Source organism: Aptenodytes patagonicus, chromosome 3, assembly GCF_965638725.1.
Source record: "Aptenodytes patagonicus chromosome 3, bAptPat1.pri.cur, whole genome shotgun sequence".
Lineage (NCBI taxonomy): Eukaryota > Metazoa > Chordata > Aves > Sphenisciformes > Spheniscidae > Aptenodytes > Aptenodytes patagonicus.
This window is the reverse complement of record NC_134951.1, coordinates 116752944-116780213: the sequence shown is the minus strand read 5'-3', so window position 1 is coordinate 116780213 and position 27270 is coordinate 116752944.

Genomic DNA, 27270 nt, shown 5'->3' with positions numbered 1-27270 from the left:
GCCAAACGCCCGGTCTGTCACGGCAGTCACTGGCAGAGCCAAGATTTCTGGAGTCACTTTTGGAGACAGCTGTTTCCCTGCCTGCCTTCCTCCTCCTGTCTTTCAGAGGCACTCCTGTGAAACATGGAGGGGCGCAGGGGCACAGCCAGAGATCCGCTGATCCCTTAGCCCAACGTGGTCTGGAGGATGTGAAGTTCACATAGTCCTTTATCAGATAAAACTTGCCATGAGTGACTCCTAATAGGGTACAGTCTGTAACCCACAGGAACCATCCAAATCTGCTAGCAGTACTAGAAAAGGTGATTTTTATATCCAGCTCACTTTTTGCATATGTTTTCATGAAAATTGTCACTTTGTAGAGAGTTTCAAGTGTTTTTTGATAGGAAAAGGAAATTCCCCAAACCTATTTTGGCTAATGCTCCAGAGCAGGTGGATTCAAAACATACTGCAGCAGTGACTTACAGGATATGTAGTCTGATGCTCACTTATGCCTCTTCTCCACAGAGAGACCTCAACTCCCAGGATGGACTCCTATGACCGACTTCATGGTAGTGTTGCACCTTCCCCAGAGATAAAAGCAAAGCACCTCATGGAAGATGTGGTCGTCCAGAAGAATTCAGCCACCTGGAAAGACGGGGAGAAGAAGACACCTACCATGCAACTCCTGAAAGTCATGAAAAGTTTGAATCAAAAATATTTTTGTAAATCTTTTGGTAAGATGCTTGCACTAGCCAGGCAGCTGCCTTCAATTGCTGGCAGCAGCTTCCCTTAGGGCAAGAGCTGCTTTTCTCATCCCTGCCTGGGAGGGACTGACTGATGTCAAGCTGCAGCACGTAGCTTAAGAAGGGGAGTAGGAGAGGGAGAAGAGCTGCATTTTCAAATACAGAGAAATACTTGTCTACAGACTGTATATTGCTGTGTCAAATTATGTCATTTAAGCCATTGTCCAAAACAAATCACATCCAAAGGTCCTGTTGCAGGTTCTCCAGATTCATGTCCAGCCTGGGCCCAGCACGGATGCTTGGTCATGTGGGTATACCAGAAAACACTGCAGCGCGTCGCTGCCTGTTTCTCTGACTGGTTGCTATGTTAAACATAAGTCCTGGGGAAAAGATGCACCCTCCAGGGTTGGGAAGGGTATTTATATGAAAGCAGCACCTCAACAGCAGAGCACAAAACCAGCTGAATTCTGGTCAACACTGCCAGAAGTCTTGACTACCAGAGATTTGTAGCGCTGTTGCTGGTATTCCCATGAGGAACTGGCTCATAGAACAAGAGCCTTCATATGATCACACAGCCAGCCCAAATCCTGGCCTCTGCCCATAGTCACTGACAGACCAGTTACAGCAATTTGCCTTTCTGGAAAGAGGAAACAGGAGTTGAAACAAAAACTGCATCGCTGCCAGTAGCCGCAGCCGTCACCGGCTGCTGAGCTTGTTCCCTTTCTGTGCTACAAAGGAACAGGCAAACCCAGAGTGGCCAAGAAAGATGTGACCGAGTTCAAATAAGCCTGCAAGCAAGCAGGTTACCAAATCAACAAGACCACCCTGGAAGAGAGCTGGGGCACCATGCCCAGGGGCAAGAGCAAGCCAGGTAGGGGAAGGGAGTCCTGAGCTAGGAAGAAGAGAGGTCTAGGATAAGGGGAAGCTTCCTCAGAAACACAGAAAAAATATTAACGGGAAATAGTCTAGTTAGCAATGCAGCATTTAGCTAATGAAAAGCACAGAAATGGTTCTGCCCAAATATCTATAAGCAGCAGGGAATATTGCCATAATTAGTAAGAATTGCAGGTTACACTTGGTAAACACAAAAGGAAGCAGGCACACTCATACTGCGAATCAGCCAACTCCTAAGAGAAGCCACTGCCGAGAAAAGCCTGTCCTGTACCTCGCCGCTACCTGTGCATAGCGGGGCCATATCCCTGAGGTGTGAAAGTCTGGAGCTCGGCTTCTAAAAGCACAAAAATCTGTGTGAAGGGAAGACACCTTTCAGGAGAAAGGATGCCTTTTTCCTGAGTGTCAATGAGAGGACCTTTACCATAACAGCTCTGTCCCGCTTATCCCAAATTCTCCCAAGATATCTGAAGGGAGTAAAGATGTTCACCTGCCCATAAAGCATCATGAGAAGGTTTGTGCTTTTGTTGCACTGAACTGACAAAGAGGACTTTGGCCACCATGTTGCATCAGTAAGGAGAGTCTGCCCTCTGCTTGCTTGGAGAAAGAGGGGGTCCCCAGCAGGGATAAATCACTGCTCCCCACTGATGTGAAGAGCAGCAGTGATTTCCGCCAGCTGGCAATAGGGATGGCCGAGACTGGATCACGTAGGTGTGGAGATTCCCCTGGTACCACCTTTGCTCAGGAAAAACTTTCTGAAAAAAAGCGTGCTGGTGAGAGCCTTGCCCCTGGGGCAGGGGTGAGTTTTACCAGGGCCTGGTGCCAGGTACAGCTGGAATTAAACCTTGCGAGAGGAACGTCACCCGTAAGGAGCTCTTCCATCCTGCGCTGCTCTCAGCCCGTGCTGAAATTCAAAGTGGCTGCCAGCACACCTGCAACCAAAATCACCCCCATGATGGGAAAGTCTGAAGGTTACGGATGCAAACAAATATTTGATGAGTCGATACAAGGCAGCCTTGAACACTGCACCTCCAGTGTCGGGGAGGACCCTCCTCCGCCGTGCCTGCGTGTGAATGCCCTTCAGCATACCACCCACGCTGTGTTTGAGCTGCCCCGCTCTGTGCACACCGCTTGCTTTGTTAATGTTTAGACTTTCCCTGAAAGGCCTGTCTAGGCTCAGCGAGCGGAAATCAGCGATACAAATCAGCTGGAGACAAAGTGTTTGCCTCAAATACTGCTATCATCTCTCTTTTCCATAGGTGGAGGAACCACGTTCCTCCTGGGCTTCTCTAGGTGACCTTTCCTCCACATCCCACCTTCTCCTGGGATCGTCTGACCTACATCTCACCTGCTCTGCAGATGGCCACCAGAAACCTGCCTGGCCACGTTCCTTCCAACCCTCCTTCTGAGCCTGACTGGGCTCAGCCCAGCTCCTTAAAGCATCTGAAGGGCATTGAGGGGCAAACACATCTGACTAGCGCTCTCGCAGCAGAGCGGGGGAACCAGCTGAGTGAGAGATTCAGGATTGAGCCTTTGGGAGAAAGACCTGGTCTATATAGCAGCAGGATTTGAGGTTGCTCATGGGATGACAGCCCTGCTGTGATGGACCTGCTCTGCTGATGCACGTGTGACTGTGTGACTTTGCCCTCAGGATGCATGAGACTGTGCTCATGGGAGCACAAGGGACCACAGCAGTCTCAGGGTTGTACTTAAATGTACTTAAAGATGCGGCACTTAGGGACATGGTTTAGTGGACATGGTGGTGTTGGGTCGACAGTTGGACTCGATGATCTTAGAGGTCTTTTCCAACCTTAATGATTCTATGGTTCTATAAACTGCTGTTGCTGATAAACCGTGGATATTGTCCCTGTAAAATCATGGGAGGCTTGTACAGGATGCCAGGAAACATGATTTTGACACGCTCGGTAGCCTGTTCAATATCTCAAACAGCCTCTCCTGGTACCCAGCTCTGTCTCTCTCCATCCTCTCTTTGCATCTTCCCTCCCTGTCTCCTTCCAAGTTCTGTGGGATTTCTTCCAGCCCATCTCCAAGAAAAAACAGCAGCCTTGGATCCTGATGCAGGAATATCATCACTTTGGGTGTAGACCTTTTGCTCCATCAGGACTTGTGAAACAGGGGGAATTTTTCTCCCCTCTACATTTTGTTGCGGGAGGCCCGCAAATTGCATGGCACAGTGCTCTCACCAGAGGGAAATGTCCTTCATGACATGAAGAAGAAAGTGTTTTACTGAAACCTGCGACTTGGTGGGATGGAGTTTATGTCTTGTCTCCTGACTCAGCAAACCTGGGTGGACCACCTGCATATGCCCCAAGTGACTGCTTGCTCTTCTGGGAGTTTTGTGGAAAGCTGGGAGAAAGAAGAAGTTTTAGGGCTGCTTTCCCCACCCCCCCTGTAAATTTTCATATAGAAAAATAAGCCTGGCCCTCCCACAGGCCCTCCAGCCAAATTTACTGCCCAGTCACAGCATGGCAGGAGAGCATGAGACCCACCAGCCCTTCCAGCTCCCCACCCAGCATCTCAGCGCAGCTCATCCAACCGGCATGGATTCACAGCTCTGCTGGGGCTATCCTGAGGAAAGCCTGGTTTAAAAGGAATTAAGAGGATATTGCAGCATTTTACAGGATTAGTTTAACTGAGATCTGTGCCACAGACAGCGATGAGCCCTAACACCGCTCCTCAGAAAGACAAACCTGTAAGACAGACCTGCTCACAAATCTCTCTCACAAAAGTTAGTTATTTCCCCCAAACAGCTTGGCAAAGGCAAGCCGTTTCACGGTGCCAGATTAAAACTCCCCGCCTTTCTCAAGAGGTCGGCTTTCATCATCCAGACTCTGTGTACCACCTAAATCAAGAGCCACAAGACAGTACTTGCCCTGGTGAGCTGTGAATCCCCTTGGTGCAGGAGGTGGGCATTTATTCTCACTAAATCCCCCCAAGCCCTCCTCAACATGAAGGTGCAAGGGCAGCAAAATGCCCCATTAACCATTTTTTCCCTGGCCCTGCCTCATCTTCCCAGCAAACAAGGTTTGCAACAGGTTTTTGTTTGAATCCTCCAGCTACGTGGCTTTTTCTTTTTTAATGCCTGGCTGCTCAAGCACAGCCACAGGGCTCAGCGAAGCAGGTTTGACATTCAGCCTTTGAGGTGGTTTCGGACCTAAAACACCTAAAATCCTCATGCTAAAAATATACCCTGCCACTTTCAAGAACTAAAAAAGTGGCTAGTAGTCGTGTTAATTTATCTGTTGGCCTGGCTTTAGTATCCCCATATGTCTGCTAGTGAGCTATTTCCCGCTTTAAAGGGGCGTGTTACCTTGTATCTTTTTTCACTTTAAGTCTTAGCTTATAATCCGCGACGAAGGGGCCATTTAAAAAATAGCATCATGGTCTTTTGCAGCAGTTTCAGGTGCTCCGGTTCCTCCCAGCCGTACAGCTGTGTGGGTTTCTGGGCAGAGGCCCACGTATAATAGCTATTTCTCTAAAAAGCCTCTCAAAAATGCCAAGGGGTGGCCCAGCACCGGGATTTCCAGGCCTGCAAATGGATGTGGTCCCATCCTGCCGGCCTCGAGTGCTCTGGGGCTGGTGCCTCCCACCTGGGCTTGTGGCAAACCTTTCGGTTACGGACCCTGTTCAGTCCAGAAACATCAGGACTAACTAACCTGTGACAGAAGGAAGTCCCAGGATTTCCCCCGTACGTTATAGCCTGTATATACCGGGTGGTCCAGCCAAAGCTTGACAAGCTTGATGCTCTTGGTGCAGCTCTGGGGAAGGTTACCCAGGTAAGCCTTAAAGAAGGGGAGAGCCCTGTATGGTTTTGTTCCTGCACACCTGAGCACCAATCTGCCCACCCAGGCTTGCTCCTGAAAAGGCTCAGGATGTGTAAATTTGGTAACGTAGCAGCTTGGGAACAGCGTGGGTGCTGTGTCCAGCCGTGTGGCCGCAAGTGCACTTGCACATCACCTCCTGGATGGGTACCAGCTCCCAAGCTGCTGCGAGTCCAGCAGCACGATGAGCTCTGTGCCCACTTCTGGTGCAAGAGCTGGCCCTCGAAGTCAGATGTTGTGATTTGGGGCCTGAAAATGCCCCTGAAGCTGCCAGTACGCATACAGAGCCACCACCGGGGTAATCAAGCCGCTGCACCGAGACCTGAGCAGCCACCTCTGCCGGCACTGTCTGCCTGTCCCGGCCCTCCTCTGCTGCTGGACACCCCAACCATCCTAATGCACCCACAAACTGGGTACATCTGCATCTTATCCAGGATGCAGTGGCAGCTGAAGGACAGGGAGATACGACTGTTCACACAGCAGTTTGTTACCTTCTCCAGGAGTCCTGCATATGGCTTTCTCTCTTAAGTCATATCAGGATTATCTTTATTATTCATACTTTCTCTGAGCAAAATGCTTGGTTCTAAGGAAGGGACTCACCAACTGGGACACCACCTGCATGGCTGGTAGCTGGAGGCATACGCAAGCATCCAAGCCAGCCCATGAGTGCAGACATGAGCTCCAATCCAAGGGTGCCAGTGAGGTTGGCAGAGTGGCTCATGCTTGAAGTTGGGGGTCTGGGATGCCACACAGCCACTGGCTCAGAGAGCTGTTGCAGATCCACCCCCGAGTCCATGCTACCATCACCATTGCACCCAGCTGCAGGGCACAGGGAGGACGTGAAACCTGGCTCAAGCTTGGGATTTGTAAGCAGGGGTATTTCAACCTGCAGATCACTGGCGCTTCCCACTCCCACCTGGGCACCAGCCCGGCACTGGCAGACCTCAGCATGGCTGCTATAAGCATTGCTATTATCACGCAAGTATTGCCACAGCATCTGGCAGCCCTGTCTTCAGGCTCGGTAGCATACCTAGATGACAAATTACCCAATCTCAGCTGCTTCTACACATGTTTAACGCCGGGTTCATCTTGTATCACTCCAGGCTTTCTGCCATGCAAACGCCCTGCAGTTACTGAGGTGACACCACAGAAGTGATGGAGCACTAAAACTGGAGTAATGCATCGAGGGGAGTGGGCTGGTTGTAAACAGTGTTTAAAAATTCTTGTATTTTAGCTCCTTGCCTGGGAGTTGTTGTGGAGCTTAGTGGAATTCAAGCAAAACTAGACAAAAGCTGCAGAAGGTACATTTCCAGCACCTACATTGCAATAAGCCCCATCAACAGGCACGTATCACCCTGGCATGATGTCCAGCCCTTGAGGAAGGAAAGGAGCCGATCAGCGATGGTGTGGAGTAACTCCCCGCCTGGAGACCCTCTGGTACTGCGTAATGCAGGCTGCACGGTAGGTCTCAGTATTTGCTACCTCTGTAGCACCGCTGCAGCAGTGGGTTTAGGACTTCGGTGGTCTTAAGAGGCAGCTTAGTTGTAGAGGCAGTCTCTGTGCTTTATCACCCCGGCACGACACCATCTGGAAAAACAGCAGCAGATGTCCGCCTGGTGAGGCTGAGGGAGAGATTAACATGCTCACGGCCAATGGGGGAGGCAGTGAGGGGGATTCTGGCCATTGGGTTTCCCAGCAAGGCGCCTTGCACGAACATGTGAGCTGTGCCACCCGGGCAGAGGCATCAGGAGGAGAGATGGGAGAACATCTCCCGCTCTTGTTACCCATAGAAGCAAATGGATGAGAAAAGATTGACAAACCATCTCCAGAAAAACTAATCCAGAAACCGTTTAGTTCAGGCAAACCAAAAATTGATATTTTCGTTTGAAAGTCAATCTGTAAAAACAATTGTTCATACAGTTGTTCCTGCAACTGAGAGAGAAAGCAGCTGCAGAGGGTTTGGTGGGTTTTTTTTTAACGTGAAACTGAGCAGCGGAAGTGTGAACAAAAACCTTGCAGAGCCGAGATTTCGCATATTTACATGTAATTAGGACACTCTTGGCAAGGTGTGCTTTACTAAGTATTCCCCCATCATTTCTGGGACCTCTGATGCCGGCTTGCAAGAGTTGCAGTCTTCGGTGCCTAATGATGCGTCCGGTGACTCTGAAGTGCCATTCGGGGACCACCGTCAATGCAGGGCTGAGCCAGACCCTTGGCGTACCCTTAGGGCACCTACCTCCCCTTGGATATGATGAGAATTAAGCATCCCGGGGGCCTTGCTTCCCCGTCCCGGCTCTCGCCCTCTCCCGGTTTCGGTCCCTTCGAGGGACCCTGCCAGCAGGGCTGCTCCCCACCTCCCGCCCAGATTCGCCTCCACCCCAGGACCACGTCACCCCCCCACAAAGAGGGGCCTGTGCAGGAGCCGGGGCTCACGCCGTGCCGAGAGGAGTCATAAAGCTCCTTTTAAGCCGTCCAGCACAAAGCTGAGCCTGTTCGGCCGCAGGTTGGGGGCCGCCGCCTGCCCTCCCTGCCTCTGCCAGGCACTGAGTCATCGCCCCGACACGGGGCTGCCAGCCCATCACCGGCGAGAGGGCCAGGGCTGGCAGCCAAGAGGGGGAAACTTGCCCCGCTAACCGCTGCAACAGCCAAAACGTGTGCCTCAAGGTATTGCTTTTTCCCAGAGATGCAAATAGGAAATATTGTTGAAAAGACCTGGGTCTGCCAGGGAAAGGGGCAGCCACGTGGAAGGGGTCACGCAAAATCTTCCTCGGGTTTGTACGTCCCACCACAAACCCGTTTCAAAGCTCTTTTTGACACAGAGAAAGAAGCAAGGGTTTCTACCTGCTTCCTTTTACAAGACGAGCAAGGGAAAGCGGAAGATACTTTCCAGCTTGCAATGCTCACGACTCTCACAGTGGGGGCTTCTCCCTCCAAGACTCAGCACCCCAAGTCAGGACTGCAAAGAAATCTCTGCTGTTGTCTAAAGCAGCACAAATACAAGAGGCACAGAGTCTTCTGGCCACGGAGAAAGAAATCATAAGTGGGTCTCGGCACTTTTGTCAAGCTTTTAAAGCACTTCTATGATTCTGAGTCTCTTTTTTTGACACTCTGAGCTGGCAGCAAAGCAATGCTCACAGGTCAGGGGCTTTACTGGTGCCCAAGGGATCAAGGTGTTGGTTCTCTCTAGCTTCCTTGAAAAGCACAGCCCAATTCTCTAAGGGTAAATGGAGACGCAGGCCTCATGCAGTGATTTGATGTGTATCATTAGCAAACAGGGAGGAGAGCTAGAGATACACATCGTGATTTCAGTCTACCATCTCTGAAGTCATAGCAATATAAATATTAAATAAAAGGCAGTATAAAGCTGGGAAAAGTGTCCTGCTCAGAGCCAGGAATATGAGATGGGTTGGAGAAATATACTCCCGACTCCTTTACCCTGCCCATGCCCATGACCCAGGTACACACTCCCTTAAAGGCCAGTTAGCACCAGCAGGAAAGAGCAGCAGCCAATTTAAAATTGAGGGAAATAAGAGACTTGGAGCCAAAAAAATAAAGCCCTCGAGCACCTCACCTGCACCCAGCTGTGCAAGTTCAACAGCTGGGAGCCCTGGGCACTCACTGTTGTGAAGGCTGAGTCACACTCCTAAATACGTCCCAACTGGCTGGTTTCACTTAGTAATTGCCTTTTTAGATCGAAGAAGAAAAAATGGGGGGTGAGGGGGAAGACAAGCCAAACAGCTTAGAAGTCTGCAAGTTGAGAAAGAAACAACTTCAGCACAGGAAAAAAAGACTCAGTGCAGGCAGGAGATTCATCCTCTCCATTTATTTTTTGTCTTCCTGACTCTGCCTTTCCTCTCCCTTTCTCTTCCAGGTTATTCAAGGCATACTGACAGCAGTATGTCAGTGACAGTGTCACCCCGATGTCCTTCTGAGAGTCTAAACCCAGGGCAAGCGCCAAGGACCAATTTGCAAACTGGCATCAGCGCTGTGCAGGGTGACGAAGGCTTCCCACACCTCCGCCCTGTGCCGAAGCCAAATTCACTCCATTTCTGTCCCCATAGATATTGCGGGCATTCTCCGACAAAGAAATGGTTTCTTCTCTGACACAGTGGCTAATAGTGCTGTGATCCCACCTGGACTCACCCGCAGGTCCTGTTCTTCTTACAAGCATCACAGATTTTAGTATTGACCTCCCTGGTCACAACAGGTGGATCAGATCCAGCTTTTACACGTGTGCTGAGCTGAACAACGTGCATTTGCTCTCCAAGGAAGGCCTGCTGTCTTGATTGGCAAGCAGAAGGCTCTGAAGGGATGAGCGGACTTAATCAGTACTTGAAATGGCTTTCCACTCGGCCTCTTGTGCAAGGGTATGCCAGCGCAGCACATTTCAGCCATGCCAACCCAAAAGCTCCAAAGCTATAAAAGGGAAGGGGTCAAACTCCTAAAAAAAAAAAGCAAAGCCCTGCAGCTACTCCTGACAAGCGGAGAGAAGAGGCTCCCCTCCCCTGCCGGGGCTGACCGGTTCCCTCTGCAAAGGGGATGGGTACCTTGGGCACATCGGGCGATGCTCGCTGCTCTGACTCAGCCCCCAGCCAGCCTCGCATGGCGCGGCACCAGGCACTGCCACTCCACTGCCCCACCAGCGACCACAGGGCAGCCCTGTGCCTCTGCCCACCCTCAGGTCTGCGGAATCAGCCCTTCACCCCACCCCCTTTTTTTTTTTTTTCCTTAACTGAATTAGCTGATTTTGCAGGGATGCAGGCTGGAATGGTCTCACCGATGAAGCTATTTTAAACCAGGCTTCCCTTTGCTTTCCAAGGGCCAGCAATTCCCTCCTCCCAGTAGGATGCTCTGCCCACGCAGCCCACAATGTGCTTGAGCACTGAGGCACAATGGGGAGGAAGCACTGCAAAGCCGCCAGGACGGCCGGGACTCCCAGCATGGCTCTTGGCTCAGCCACCCCACCCCAGCCCCCAGCTCCACTGTTTGCTCTGAGCCCTGGGGATGCTGGCCCTGGCTGGGGATCTCCAGCTGCAGGCGTGCCAGCAAGCCTACTTGAACCTCCTTTAGCCCCTCCATCTCAGCCAGCCAGGAACAGTCTCCCCTGAAGCACATCTGGCAAATCTAAGCTGGATAGTTTCAGGCAGACCAAACCAGGATTTGCCATTGAATAAGCTCCTTCAACAGCACTGCAATGTGTTGCAGGCACTCAAGAGCAGAACAGCCAGGTGAATCACCCCCTGATGTCCTCCGATCAGTCCTGAACCCTTAATTTGCCTGAGGTCCAAATTAACCTCGCTGCAGGTTAATTTGCAGCTTCTGGAATTCACTGCGTCCTGCTCCCCGAGTCCTGGCATCCGTCTCTCCCAGGGCTCCTCTTGAACAGCATTTCCTTGCAAGGAAAAGCCCAGGCGAACCATATCCTTTCCCTCCCTTTAAACACACTCCTGTTTAACTTCGTAACCCTGTCGGGGCTGGCTGTGCTCCACAGCAAAGCCATGCAGGTATTCCCACCTCCAGGCAAGGCTTCACCTAATAGGAATGATCTAGGAGATTTTGTAGGGTGGTCTATGCTACTTAGAGCCAGGCACTTGCTGGAGGAAAGAGAGTGAGTGGTTTCTCAGTTGGTTTAAGCCTGCTCCAGGTGAGCACTTGGTAATCAAGTTTACGTTAAAAAATACTTGATTTTGGTGGCAATTCTTTCCTTTCCCCAGTAATAAAAAGTCAAGCCAACCCCTGTTGCTCAGGGAAGTAACTTTTAACACCCCTCCTTAGAAACAGGCTTGCACATATATTAAATTCCAGGCACACAATAAACACAGAAGTCAGATGGGAAATTGCTCAGGAAACCGCCAGGCACTGATGCCCTGCAAGTCTTAACCCAGCTGAGCCCCCTGCAAGGACCTGACCTGCAGCCTTCATGCAGCACCGGCATGGAAGCGCTGCCAAGCATCAGTAACCGCTCCCGACAGCCTCACACAAAGTCCTTGTCAAGATGTCAGGACCAATTAGTGAGCAGGCAGGCACCAAGACAGAGAGCACTCCCCACGCTGGGCGGATGCAGTCTGCTTCCAAGGCATCTGCAAGCCATACATAAAGTGACCAAGGCACCATGACCCTCGTGAGATGCTCCAGTAGGACCCTTCGGCAAGGAGACCCTGCTCCATCACACACCACTAAAAGCTATACCTTGCCAGGGGGTAGTGGGCAGGCAGTAGCAGTAGACCTGCAGCTCAGCAGCCCTGGGTTTGGCTTCCTGCACAAGCGACCAAGTTTTGCAGGGTAAAAGCCACCAACAGACATAGGCTCAATGCTGAGAAACTGCAACGTTTCTGTCTAGGCACTGCAAGGGAGAATGAGCTGCCCAGGCTTGGCATTTGCAGAAGCCACCACGGTGAAGAGCTTAATCCTTACCCCAGAAAGGAGGTTATCAGCTAAGGAGGGAGACACCGCCCCTGCCCCCACCCAGACGTCTCTCTTCAGGATACCCAGCTGGGAGCTCTCTCCCAGACATAAACGTCCAAGCAAAGTTGGCCCTGGCCTCAGGGATGAACAAATCTGGTCTCCTGCATCCCACTCACCCAGAAAGCCATTCTGCCCAAAGGAAATAAGAAACTCCCACCCAAAGTGACTGAAACATTCTTCGTGCCCCAGAGCACCTCCTCCAACTCCCATATCGAGTGTTTTCCTTCTTCCCCCGCTTTCTCCCCTAATCTTTGCTTTTCACGCAGTCTCAACCATGCTCACTAGGGATGTTCTAGCTAACCAAGACCTCTACGGCAGCTCAGGCACTCTCATGGGAGTGGGAAACTCCACCTTCAAGCAGAACTGGAATCTGAAAAGAAGCCATCATCCCCCTTGCAGGGGTGTGGAGTCTGATGGGACACGTGTCCAATGTCTGTCTGACAGCAAAACCTGATGTGTGACAGACCTCACCCTACTCTTTTCCAGAGCAGCCTGACTAGGATCCTTGGCCTACAGAAACCTTCCTGCTCATCCCCTAGGACAAGGGTGGCTCTGTTCATAGCCCAGCCTCCTTGAAATCCTGCTTTTGGCCAACGAGCAGAGCGGGGTGGACCTCTCTCCAGCTCTGGTCCAGACGGGAGGGGGAGGCAGCAATTCACCCACCGTGAAGATGTGCCCCATGCTATTCTCATCGTCGGCTGGCTGGAGGTGGGAAGGAAGGACCGCAACACAGTGCCTGTCAGCCAGAGATCCTTCCCTTCCACATCACATTGACACTGGCAATCATCCTCAGCCTCCCTTCCTCCTTCTTCCCTAATTTTCCTTTTTAAGATTTTCTTCCTCGCCCCGTCATCATTCAGGCCTCAGATCGCCTCTGTGACTCCTTGCTGGGCGGCAGAGGGGCCTTGGGGGGGGGCTTGAAGGCGATGGGGCAGAGGTGGCTTTTCTCTGCACGGAGGTGGTTTTGCAAACCAGCCCTCACATGTGTTTCACAACAGGCAGGCTGCCACCAGCAAATGGTGTAGTAAGTGCCTGCAATCCTGGCCCGGAGAAGACAACGCAGTCTGTCTGGCTGCAGAAGGATCACAGGATATATTAAAAGAGCTTATTAAACTCACTTTGGTCGTGCTCCAAAGCACATTGAAGGCTGGGGGAGAGTCTCCTGTTGACATGAATGGGTTTTGGATTAGGGTCGATACCATTAACCTGTGTGCTTGGGAGCTGCTGCAAACCCAGCCGAGTCCTGTGGTTATTACTGTGCTTGTAAGCCGTCCCTAATAAAATAAAGAAGACAAACTGGCCTCCTGTGTTTAATAATCTGTGATGACTAATGGATCGTCTGTGTTTGTTAATATCCATCTCTTACACAGCCTCGTCTTTCTCTAGCTAGCACCCAGCTCGCCCTTCGTTACTGAAACCACAGCCAGCTTTCCTGCAGAAGGTGAATTCCTTTCAGAGTCACAATTAATTTGCTGCAAGCTACCCCTTTAAATCCGGGCTTTTACATCCAGTTACTCCAGAGAATATGAGGAATGCCTCAGCTGGTTTTTCACTGAGCCCATTTAGCCTTTTTTGGACAGAGGGAAGCATCTGAGAGGGAGGGCACATTTTTCCCTCTTTGAATCACAGAAGGAACACCACAGCTCATTCCTCATGTCCAGGCTGCTTAACCCTTCTCATATCCAAGCGGCCCTCAGCTGCTCCTCCAGTAGCACTGGAGCCTCTCACTACCACACTGCCTGCTGGTCTGAAAGCCCAGGACACGTATTAGGTACCCTAGGAAACAAAGGCGTGGGTTTTTCCATCCTTTCAGGGCCATAGCCAAGACAGTCGCTCCCACCTTGATCCCATGATACAAACCACAGCCTGACACGCAGCCCCACAGCTCCTCGCACGGCAGAGCCCTACACAGAAAACCTAGAGAGCGTCTTCTCTCTCAAAAACAAGGAAAGAGTGTTTTTTGCTTCCCACTCATTTATCCGCTGCCACAACAGCTGGTCTCCATGGGCTTACTGTACAGCCCTCCGGCTTAGCTCGCTTTTCAAGTGCACTAAATTTGCATCCACACCACATGACCTAGGCATTAAGCCTGCCCACACAGCTGGCAAAGAGTTTGCTGGTGTAAGTTTGGCTGCAGGGACTGACTTTCTGATGATCATCATATTGCTAAGAGATTCCCCTGCCCTCTCCTCCTCCTCCTCCTCACGTTCCCATGGGATGATGTGGCATGCCAGATCACTGAGCTGGAGAGCACAGGGAAGGTCAGAGCACAAGCTGTGGGACTCGAGTTTAATGTATACACAGAAGGTGTCCTAAGTCTTTTTTTTTTTTTTTAGTGTTTGAAAGCAGGTTAAATTATCTATGTAGGCAGAGCCGAGGATGAAAGCAAAGCAGATCACAGCTTCTCTCTGCCACCACCCGGAGAGTGACAAAAGCTGGTCACATTTTTACAGTCACAGATGCTGGATTTTTTTTATATGCCATCCTTAAGTTAAAACATTCCCCAAAATGACTTCAGGTAAGCGGACCTTTAGATGTACTTTTTTAACTGAGATGGTGATCAAGATGCTTGTTTGGTAAAAACTCCATTCTTAGTAAAAAGAAAATCCCCCATAACAAAACACTGAAAACATCAAAATCTGACAGATGTGCTTGTTTGGAAGGCTGCAAAGTGAAATTACATAGCAACAATTTTACAGTGAAAGAAACAATTGATTTCAGATGCTACAAACTGTGGGGACTTAGGGAATTCTCACACCTCAGCTGAGTCACATCAGCATCTGCACCTGCACTCCCAGCAGTGGAGAAGACCCAGTGATGGAGCAGCACTGCCTACCATGAGACAGGATTAGACCCGATCTCCCGTCCCAGCAGGCTGCGCTGAAACACGGGGAAAGCGTCTGAGTGCTCAGGCTACACGTCCACCATCAGTAATATAGCATCTGTGCATCAGACCACTCAACAGCATACATTTCATCTCGGTTTTGCGTGAGCAGAACATCTAATTTCTACCCAATTAGCCATGGTGATGGAGTTTATGCTGTCTTTGTGCGGGAAAACAGGCAGTACACAGTCCAACATGCAGTTAGCGGGGCACAGAGAGAGGCAGCTCCTGATGTGGCACAAGGCTCTCCAGTCAGCCTGCCAAAGATATTTAACAAATCTGAACCAGAAAAGTGAATTTGCATCGGCCATTAGTGCCTTGCATCACGGGGCTGGGATATTTTTTGATGTGGTTACCGGGAGCCCTGAAACCACAGCCTCCGGTCCAGGGCACGAACATCGCAAAGGACAGGAGGCGGCACAGAATTCACCATGTGATTAACAGCACCGTTACCCTTGCTTCATTCTGGAGAACAGAGCCTTGAAATCTGATTATGTGAGGACCACACAGATGAACAGACAAACCTCGGCTCCTCCAACACGCTTCTAGAAAAGCAGACGAGCCTAAGAAACTTAATGTGACAGTAAAAAAACCAGCATGAAAAAAGACCTACATGGTTTAACGGAACGCAAGATGCGAAGACAGCAGCTGTGCAAGGGGATAGCAAAACATTTGTAAACCAACCAGACTTAATTCTGCAGTTGTGATGGTTTCTGCATGTGGTCGAAAGGACAAGAATATTCCATTTCCCTCAACAACTTCATCAGCCTACGGGTGTGCCAGGACTCGCAGCCACTTCACTAGAGTTTAATGTTCTCCTTGTCATCGTGCCCGAGGCCAGGACCCCTTTCTGCAGCACTGTTCAAGCATGCACAGCAAACACAGACCCTGTCTCAAGCAGCTTACAGGCTGAGAACAGATGGATTGTGTTGTAAGGAATTAATTGGTAGCCTTCGGAGGAGAGCAGAGTGCAGCAGCTGTTGACACAAGGTTTCTTTGCCCAGCACTGAAATACTTCTGCCTCTGGGGAGGAGCATGGCAGCTGGTCCTGCGGGGATCTCGGGCGCAGCCACGGCTGGAGCAGGTGGTGGCAGCTCGTAGCAAGATGCCACAACATCCCAAGAAACCGAGGACATCTTAGTCCAGACACCAGCCATGTTTTGTGTTTGCCAAAAAGCACACATTCATGTGTTCACCAGACATTCACTAGGGCAGAAAATACACAGCAATTTACTCCTTACCTGTAACTGAGGCAGGGAACGTGTTTCTAGCACATCCCTGGCCATGTGGAAAGCCCACAGAGCTCAGATGTGAATTTCCACCCACGCTACAGGCCTGGTTTTCCAAATATATCACAGACCAAATGGATGAGCTACTGAAACAGGCCAAAGGGAGGCAGACACTATGTCCCCATCGGTGAGGCTCAGGCACCTACCTCCCTTCTGGTCCTCAGGAAATCCCAGCTCCCTCCTCTGAAGACATGCAGAGACGCTAAGGTGTGGTGTGCTGAAGGAAGGGGCTTTCCCAGCACTTTCCCTTTCAGGAGTAAAACAAGGTCTTCCGTGAACATTGAAGCACTGACGTGAGATGCAAGTAGCCAAAAGATTCATACCTCCCCAGTCCCTACCACTTTTTGAGGATGAGTGCAGAGCAACCAAGCTGAGAAAGAAACAAGGAAAATAAAAACAATGAATTGGCACAGTCCTTCTCCACATCAAACGGCGACATCCTTTGGTGGGTCTGGCTGGTCCGGAGATGGAGGTGGCCGTGCTGGATGGTAGATATATATGGCCTAGGGAGGGGCAATGGATTAACTCAGCTCAATTACGCTAAAAGATGCTGCCCAGCACGGGTGGAAACTATCCTGTTTTCCTACTGGAGAACAAGAGGAGGAAAGGTGACCGCCTCCAGCATACTCTGGGATCTCCTCTGGAAGAGAAGAACCTGCTAGAGAATGGCAATAGCACTTCCAGCTCTTCCCAGGGGTTTCCATGCTTCCTTTGATTCTAAATAAAGCGAGGCTGGGGACCAGCGTCTGGTCAAGGCAGAAACGTAGCTTAGCTGTGCCACGCTACAGCAGGCAGGAGTCCCTCTGAGCCCTGCACAGTGCTGTTGTAGCCCCAGTTACCATTTCCTTAAACCATACGAAGGCTACAGCCCTTCTTGCAAGCAGGTTTTATTGCCTTGATACAGGGGTGGTTGAGGGAGCCAAACCTGGGGCAGTCGCACGTGTACCACCCTCCTGAGCAGCCTGCTGCATGCTACCACCTCCAGCCATGCCCCAGCTGTGTCTGGGAGAGCATCGCTCGGCTTCACTGGGCCACAAACCAAGCCACATGTGCCATCAGGCTGGAGACACTGGCCTTGTTTCATTTAGCAGGACATGCAGACGGGACCTTTTGCACACAGGCCGGTCTGTCCTTTCCCCACATTCGGCAAGGGAGAAGAGCCAGTTCTCTACCCAGGTCCCCCCAGGTTGAACCCACAAGGAAGGTGAGAAATGGGGACAATAAAGAAAAACATTCCTTCCAGTGCCCTGAGACAGGCAGGAGATATGTGGGCAAAGCGTGACCATGCCAGGACAGAGCTGTCAGCTGTCCTGTACTGAGCCAGAAGAGTGACAGCCCATTTCTGAAGGACGAGTACCCCTCCTTTCAACCCAGCAAAGCCATTAACAAAACTGCTATTACAGTCACAAGAACAAGCACTTCCTGAGGAAGTGGGAATAAACAGCGTGAAAACACGCGAGTAGAGGAGGCAGGGACTTACCAGTAAAAACGCCAGCTGCCTCCTGCCTCTTCAGGGGCTAACACTGGCTAATCCTCTTCTGCTGCTCCCTTCCCCAGGTCAAAATAAAGAGTTTCTGACTCCATGCCAGTGTCACACCCCTCTAACAAGGGTAAACATCTCCCCAGCAAGTCAATCAGAAAATGGAATTACATCAGACTTGGGATGGTGCATCATTCACTCTCATTTTGGCCAATTCTGGGTGTGATTGAGGGTTTGGGGCTTTCTTGCTCTGAAATACGTTGTTATTACCTTCAAGAGCTGGCATGCCAGCAGAAGCAGCAGCGTATTTTTCAAAACCCTTCTCTGATACTGGCCTTGTAGCTTTTCAGACAAAACATGCCTGTACCTGATAACCTAGAGCAGTTCTCAGAAGGTCCACCTAACTTCTCTGACCACAGCCACAGTTTCACAAGTGGTATCAGCAGCCATCAGTTTTGCCAGTTATTTTTAGCCTGGGTCAGTTCCCCGCTCCGTTTTACTCCTGGCCCTACAAACTGGTGTTGTAGATAAACAGGGAGGCAGGAACAGAGAGCATTGCTTAAGCCTGTATTGCTGCAAAGAAAAACATTTGGCAAATGCCTCCCAAAAAGTGTCTTTTGTTTGAGCAGAGAGAGGATGGGTATTCCTGAACAGCATCAGGAAAAAGGCTGGGAATGAAAGCTTGTCAAGCAGACCCTGGCAGAAGTTAGTGGTACATTAACACCCAGGGACATAAGCAGGGATGCCTCCCTTTGCTTGAGGGATGCGGTAACAGAATGCTCCCTGCAACATCAGCACCAGAGCAACCATCCCACTTGGCAGCGAGCTCTGTGGCTGAAAACATGCTCTGGGCTGCTGCAAGGGTCACAGTAGCAAGCCATGCACCACTGTTTCAAACCAGCTTTGTCCAAAGACTGCAACGTAGATGTGCCCTTAAGATGCATGTTACAACTTCTACAGTGATTGCAGCATTTTAGAGATGAAGAAATTAACCTAATTACTTTCTCTGTACCTGGCTCATCTCCCCGTCTTTCCCCCTTTTAACATCTCAGAGTGGGATCAGGAGACCACCACAGTTTGAAAGCTATGAGATTTTTTTGGTATGGTGGAGCAAGGTTTGTCTGAGTTTTTTGGTAGGTGGTAGAGGATGCATTAGGAGGGAAGAGGGCCTTAAGCCAGAGCAGATCCCTGGTCCAGTCCACCACGTAGCTGCTGAAGTCACACGGGTGACATTCCTCATACTGTGGAACCAAAGTGGCACTGATGAATCCACATACATGATGGAGGGGAGGGTAGTATTCAGGCAGGGACTGCTGAGCAAGGTCCCCAAGGACTTTAAGGTTGCTGAGACCCCAGATGGAACCTCAAATCAGAGCCCCACTGCCTCCCTTTGCTCCACATGGCAGCAGAAACCTGCCTGTTGCACTGGGAGTAGAAGGGAAAGCAGCACTTTGCAGATCCGAGAGGGGCGGTGGCTCTGCAGGAGTGCTGGTGAGGGATGCCTGCCCACCTGTCCTGCCACTGGGCAGTTGGGCTAACACAGACCCACGGTGAGTCTTAGAAAAAATAAACAGTAAATCTGTAACCACTGGAACTGGTTGACTCAGGAAAGCATTAAAAGATGAGAGATTAGACACGTCGTTAGTTTAAGCAAGAGTCCTGTTCTTTGTAGCAGCCTACAAACACCAGTGCTTCAAGCCAAACGTGCCTCTTGTTTTGCGGGCAGTTGCTAGATAAGCTCAGTGCCCCATAAATCCCCAGATGAACATTGCTGAGACCATGCCCCTTGGCAGCATTACACAGCAGAAGGAAACACCACTGCTTCCTCTGCTTTGCTATGCTGCAGTCCCACCAAGAAGCCTTCCTACACAGCTCCTGTGAACGGGCTGCACAGAAAATTAATTCTTCAAACATCTGTTACCTTCTCCCTGTGCAAATACCAGGCTGCTGATGGATGAGGGAAGGATACAAATATTTACAGACAAGGCGAAGATGGGAGCTCTGCCAGACATTGTGCTTGTGGGTGCTGCTGAGCAGCAAACGGAGCTGCCAGGGTGCCTGTGGCATGTGCCTTCTGCAGAGACAGACCTAGCAAATCCCAGATTCAGCAGCAAAGCGTTTTTTCTTGGGCTGATTTTAAGGCATTTGGTTTAAAGCCGAGATGCTGATCTGGACATGGCTGATGGTGGAGGAAGCAATCTGCTTCCTGCTTTAGGAACCTGCTAAAACATCACAGGCCCCGGTTAGATACACAAGGTTCTCCAGCACACCAGCCTTGCCACAGGCCAGCTGGCTCACCACAACACCCCACACCAGGCATCGGTGCAGGAAAGGCTGGCACCGCTGCAGGGGAGACAAGCAGCCACAGGAACCCCTTCCCACCACCTCCCAGACAACACCAAATGCCCAAAACACCCTCCTTTAGATACGTTCAGTCTATTCATTGTCCAGCAAGTCCCAGAGCTGGAACATCCCCCTGCCCTCACGGGGACCAGTGAGGACAAACCAGCCTCCCACTTGATCAAAGGAAGGGGAGACAGTTTCTATATCCTAGGAATAATATCTTTAAACATACCAGGGAACATTGCTGGGAAGTGGAACCATGACTTAGGATGATCGTTGGCGTGGTTTCAGCCCACACCAAGTAGCTTCATTCTACAGATATCCCAGATTTGGGAGACAGTGTGGGTCAGACAGCACTTCCAGCAGGCAGCATGGACGTGGCTACCCTGCTCTGGAGGTAATTTAATAACATATGGACTTGGCCAAATCCAGCCAGAAAACACTCCTGCATACCTTTGACTTACTTGTAGTAATGTAGCCCCCTGCATGCTCATTTCTCCATTTGCAGACCTAAGGACAAGCACCCTAGGTCGGGTGGTCTCTCTTTCATTCTAGTTTTTGCAAGATCATTCATGAATTCCTCTTTGATCTGACCTTTCCAGCCATCCAAAGCCTCAGGCCAGTTTCCTGGGGTTTCTCTTTTTTCCAAGGCTGGAAAGCAAGTTGCGGTGACAAGGGGAACATTGGCCAGGGAAGCAGGGCCTGCCTTTGATGCTTAACAGGGAGAATTTCAGCCAGCCTTGCCTCAGCAAAGGAGTATATTCCTCCCAAATTTACAGCAGGACTCCATAGGATGGAAACACGCACATTAGAAAAAAACCTCTCCTACCTGCTGCGGTGTCCTTGTCACAGCTGATCACCCTTCACTTTCTGCTTCCCATTCCCCAGCCTAGTGCTACGCTACAAGCACCACCTCACTGAAACATGCCAAGTTACTTTTCCAATTCCTGTCCTTACCAGCCCCAGGAAATCAGCCGTGATATTGCTTTCACATATCAGATTTCTGGCCTCGCTCATTCATGGCAACAAAAACCATATGGCGAGAACACATCCTGCATAGCCCAATGGGGACGCACAGGAGGCCTAACCGAGCAGCCAGGCAGGGATGGATACAGGCCACGGTGGAGCGCATGGGGAGGTTCAGGGCAGAGCAAAGGTTTTCTTTACCCTCTCCTCCCACCAAGCAACACGAGCTCGTATTCCATATGGGCACCAAGTGGCTGGCACACATACACTCCTCATCGGCAAACATGAAGGTCATGGATATGGAGACATCCACCTCTACGTGCTTTGATGGGAGAGCTTAAGACACATTATTCCTGCAGCCAGGGGATCCTCGATTTATTCCATCGTTGTGGGCAGCGCTAGCTGTCCCTCTCCCCCCCCCATTTTTCCCCCTTTCAATCTGTCCTCATTCACTGTAGCCCTGCAACTCTTCTCCTTTAAGCATCCCTGCAATTCCAGACCAAGGGGATAAACCTGTTTTCTCTGGCCCAGCTCTGCAGAAGTCTCTCCCGTAACTAGCATATAGACTGTCTGCAGGCAGCTGGAACCCTGGCTTTCTCTACCGCTCAGCACATATCTGGTTACAGAGCCCTGCAGAGCTAAGAGCCGCAAAGGTTCATAGGGCTTGAAAAGCACCCGTTCCCGGGGCGATCGCTTAGAGCTGGGATCAGGACTCCTCTGTGCAAGGCGTTACACAAACACTAGTAAAGGCTATTGCCTGTCTTAAGCAGCTTGCAGCAGAGATTGCCGAGAAAGAGAGCTTTTTGTAAAGCCAGTATAGTCACAACGTATCTGTGCTACACAATACATCCAGACTGAGGTTATAGTGACAGAAAATACCTCTTCCATAGAGCTCAGCAGGCTTCAACCTGCTCACAAACCCACTGATCTGCCCAAGACATTGACTCTGCCAATTACCCACTGCATGCCCTGGGCAAAGTAGCTCAGACAACCTTTGCCTGCACATCAGTGTGTCCGTCCATCACAGCACCTTCCTCGCCTCCTTGGGGCAGCAAGGGAAGCCATCTCTCAGCACTGAAAAGTCACATTACTATGCTGCTAGGGAGTGCTGAAACTGGGGGGTACTACCACACCTCTGGCCAAATTAGTGAGGAACCAGCACCCCAGTGTCACACACTGGCAATGCTGCCCCCCCCCCGCACCTATCTGGTGGACAGCCACCTGCCCACCTCTACCTTGCCTGCTTTGTTACACCTTTGCAGAGCTGCACAATGACCTCTTAAACAAGGATTGTGTAATTTCAGCACAGAGCTCAGAGTCACTCACTCAGCAAACACATCTCCTTGCAGGACTGCCTTATCTTGCAGCTTTGGTAGGCACAGGGAATGTGCACACTGGCATATTGGGGCAGAGGGTGCCCTCAAGGCTCCTGTTTCCTTCTCTCTGTTGCGCCTTTGAAAGAATTGATCCCTTTTCATACCTCCTGCAGTGTCCATAAAAGTGTTCTACCTGTCCAGCCTGTGGGCAAGCTGCCAGAAGACCCCAGACCTATTGCTCCACCTCGCTTCTTACAGAGCATAAGAGGACAGATGGGCTATCTATCCATTTTGCCTGCTCCCCAAGCCCACACTGCAGGCCCCTTCTTATCAGCACAACCCACCTTACAGCAGGTTACTGAACACCAAGCAGGAATATTTAATAGCGCGATGCTAACATGTGATAACATGATTCCTAGATCCTTCCTGCCATGGGTGAAGCCGGGGGAGGAAACTGTCACCACCTCCATCTTTCACCAAAGCAATCCATCTCTTACCAGCTATTAGTCAGGATGCCTGTCCTCCCAGTGTCCTTGTTCCTTTTTTAGCTCCTCTGTAACCAAACAGAGCCAGGTGATTTATTTACAGGGATTTCTCCACTAAGACACAGGGATGTTTGTCTCCCACAGAGGACTCCCTGTTTGCATTGTACCTCCCCCTGGTTGTTGTGCGCACCGAGGAAGCTTTGGCAGTTGAAGGCTTGCGTACTCACGCACCACACAGCTTCTATGATTAACCAGTTTCTGTAGACTAAATTACCCTACCCGAGGAAAGTTTTTCAGCCAAGCATCATCTTTCTTTCTTCAGCACACATCCTCCAGCTTGCAGTTTCACTCAAGCAGGCAAACATTACGTGCACAGTTCCAAGGACAGCAAATAAACGTTGCATTTTTCCTCTTCCCCTCTACCCGAGGCTAAGCCACATGCAGCATCCAGGTGTCACGTTACATTTCACACTTGGTGTAATGTGGGCCAAAGTATTTTCTAAGTCACCCTCTCCAGAGCCCCTTGAAGGGTCTGACAAAGGAAGGCTTGTAGGTGTGTGCATCCATAATGCAAGAGATGGGCAGACACACACCCATCAGTCCTTTTTTTGGAGCATTGGCTCCACTGGCATTGCCTCCATCCTTCCTCCTGAAGATGGCCAAACTCTGGCTGTCCTTTTTGCCAATCCTTGCCACAGAGAAAGGAGACACTGTCCTGGGGTCTAATGTGAGAGATGATTAATCCGCTCTCCCCTGAGCCATGTTCCTTAGCCTCTTCTTTTGACAAAGGATGGCCTGGTCCCTCTAGAAAAATAAAAGACAGACTCCATGCTGCACACAGTTGCCAGAACAGTTGTCACTGACAACTGAATTGAAGACCAGCGAGACCATCTCTGTTTTCATTTATTGCCTTTAATTCCTCCCTTTTGTTTCTCCCTTTGCACACACACAAGGGACAGGCAGGGCTTTTCTTTTTCATGTTTCCTTGTTGACATCAGTGACTGGTTTCCATGTCACCTTGCATGTTTTACAGGCCATTGGACTAGAAACACCTTGAGGACCAGGCAGCCCTAAAGAAACCCAGCCAGGCCCTACACCAATGGGACAAATAGTGCCAGTCCAGACACAGAACGCCAGCCCCAGGGTCGAAGCAGGCTTTCTGCAATAGATGGATGCAGAGCCTAAAAAGCCCAGTCTCACATCAGGGCAGAGGAACCCCATCATGTCAAGGTGAAGACATCTAAAACACACACAGTCAGCTATTGATGGAAAAATAAAGCAGCACAGAAGGTAGGACTTGACTTGCGCAAATATACCTAGGGAGGGCTGGCATAGAAAGGAGGAGGTGGCGTTCTGTGGTCAGTCATAAAAGGAAGATGTGAGTGAGGTTGCTGCATGTTGACTCCAGACAGACGTCACAACCCGCTGCATCCAGGGCTAGGTAAACACAGCCAGAGAGCCCTATCGGTGTAAGTCAGCCTTGTGTTCATGCAAGTCAACACAATGATGCCAGGTTACACCAGAAGACACTCTCCCAGTGTGAGAGGAAACAGCACAAGAGGGTTGTTTGAACTAGGATTGCATCATTCTGCACTGCATAAAAGCTGGGCTGTGGCAAGTCTGGGAACAGCTGCCAGGGAAATCCTGGAGTAGCTTCAGGGAGGATCCAGGAGTTTAACCCCCACAACCAGAGCCCTGGGATTTTGATGTTGTTCCCATCACACTGGGTGCCAAAGGTGCCTCAAATCCACCCACACCATCCCTATGCGCAGCTCCCAAGAGGTATCCCCAGAGGCCTCACTGCTGATTTAACAGCATACAGCATTAGGAACAACACAGGTCAGTTAAACATAAAGGAAGGACCACACCATGATAAAAGCAACAATTGGTGTACAATGAGAAGTTGAAGAGCACGGCTCCCTTTCCTCTCCAGCCAGGACACCTCCCATAACACCATGGTCTACATGCAGGAGTATCCTCTGGAGCCTTGAAACAGCAAGTTCAGCTTCATGAGTGTCAGCACAAAAACTTGGCCCAGAAAACGTTGCCAAACAGAGGTTAAAGCTCACCAAGTTGGACATGGCTTTTTCGGTTTCTGTTCAGCACCTAACACAACTCAGGACTGCAACAGCGTGGACAGACAGGACAGCAATGGGACAGAACCAGACTACTGACAAACCTGTTTCTGGAAGAAAGGAAAGTCCTGATCCAGTGGTCCATCTACAGGTGATCAATAACCATCGGTGTGCATCAGCGGTAATCTGCTCATCTGGCCTCTGAAGCAAACCATAGGGAAGAAGGACAAGTACTGGTAATGGGTTAGGTATTCATGCCTAGCAGCAACCAAGCAGCTCAACCTTTACACAACTTGATGATGTTAACAGTGATGGCTTGACAAAGCTGATTAACATACCACAGGCTTGTCTGGACTTAACTCCTGAGGGAACTGGGTCGGCCTGCAGAGCCTGCAGTGGAAAGATGGCGCCAACACGTCCTGAAACATCTTCCTCAAATCTCACCTCTTCCCCATCTCATAAGGATAGGCCAGCTTCAAGCATCTAGGTATTTGCAGGAACAGATGACCAGACCACAACACATGGCCCAAACTGCAGCCAGGATACATCTCAGATTGCCAGGTGGGAGAACACAGATCCACCATGGCAGAGATGCCTCCTGCTCTAAGAGGTCTGAGGGAAGAAGAGGCAAAGACCTTCCTCTGCAAACAGTAGAGGGAAACAGGAATAAGAGGAGGTGCAGAGTTAAAAGGAGAGGCAGATACTGTAAATCTGCTAAATACCTTACTCCCAAGCTAAAAATCCCTCCTGCTTCTTACATTAATCAGGACACTTAAAACTAGTCCTAACCAGCTGCTCCCACTTCCTTTGTCCAGCTCTTCTTCAAACGCACAAGCAGCCCACTAAGAAACAGGGCAAATATGTGCAAAGATTTGCAGACAAAAAGTGAGACCTTTGGAAAACACCCCGTAGAAGCAAGCACCCCTCTCCCAGCACAGAGGCAGCTGTGCTTTACAGTAGGACAGTTTCCAATGTTTTCCTTCTCTGTGCAGACGAGGGATTTCCTGTCCTCCATGGCAACAACCTTGCATTTACTGAAGGAGGCTGGGCCAATAATCTCCACAGCAGAATGAAAAATTTTAAAGTGGCACTGCCTGTTAGCTCAGGACTTCAACTCGCTGAAGTCTTCCACGCCCACGGTCCAAAACCACCCTGCTGCCCTCCTTAAAAGGTTTGTGAGTGGGGGTAAATCTCCAGTGCTGCACTGCCCACGCAAGGGGAGTTACTAGTTTCTCAAGCACTAGTGATGGAAATCTTTCTGCAGAAGTCACCAACTAACACCACCTCCCAGGAAGAGCTGTCTATGCACCTTCCAAAGGACAAGCTTTTTCTAACAAGTAACAGTTGCCAAGTGAAAGGTGGTCCCCATCATGCAGACAGCCCTGGATTTAGGCGGCCTAGGTCTTCCCGCTGCAGGTTTAGAAGTAACAACCGCCACTCTCTCCTGAAAGGGAAACACACACTGGACCAGTGCTGGTCCAACAGTTTCAAGACACAGCTGAGCTAAGCTAAGCCTCCCCAGAAAGGTCTCCCCTCTCCACCCCGTCTGAGTCACCCTTGCACAGGCCTGCGTGCTTCTCTGCTCCAGGAACACAGATTCAGTGCACTGACTTGGCAAAAAGCCCGCCTTCGTTTTGGCCCATCTCATGCCATTTTAGTGAGTTACATCAGCTTGGCACAAGGCCACGCGAACATCAGGATCAGCCCAAGGGATGCAACAGGAACAAAACAGGAGGGGAAGTGAGGCCATCCCCTTTCAGTGGCAGCAAGCTCATGATGAAACTACATCCGTTGCTGTCGCAAATTTAACTAGACAAGTTAAATTTACTAGAACATCTCTGCTAACCTGCTCATTAACCTCTTATGCCTAAAGAGGTTTTGTTTAGCAAGGCCTTCAAAGAGGAGCAGTTCAAGAAAGAGCTAGAAGCCCCTGACTAAGTTATACCAAACCTGAGGTATATTTTTGGGATGAGCCACAGGTGCAATCTAAACCTGTGCTGTTTTATGGAGGCAGGCTTTTCTTTTTCTCCCCCCCCCCCCAACTCCCCCAGAGAGGGAGCAGAACAAACTTGATCCCAACTAAGCCAGACACAATAAAGCAGTACATTGTTTTCAAAGCAGGTAGTAGGCTAGCTTTAAACAGGAACCTTAAACTTCTTTTTACCCTTGTTTTATACCAGTGAATCAGACTCTCAGAGACTTAGGAACGTTTAAGTAACAGCAAAGCAACATTAAACACAAGATAGGGAATGAGAATCCCTTAACTGATGGGGAAGAACTCTACAGCCTTACCTAAAAAGTTAATGTGCTGCAAGCAGTAAGTGCATGCAATCTGGCCATTGCACTCTACCTTTGAGCGCTGACAAGAAGCTGAAGCGTCAGCAGAGAAGCACTCACAATGCATTTCCACCTGCCTAGGACTCCACCACCCTCTCTTGCAGAAAGTGACCTTGCAATTCCACTGCCAAGTAAAACAGACCCACAGAAGAGAGCACTAAAAGTCATTTAAACC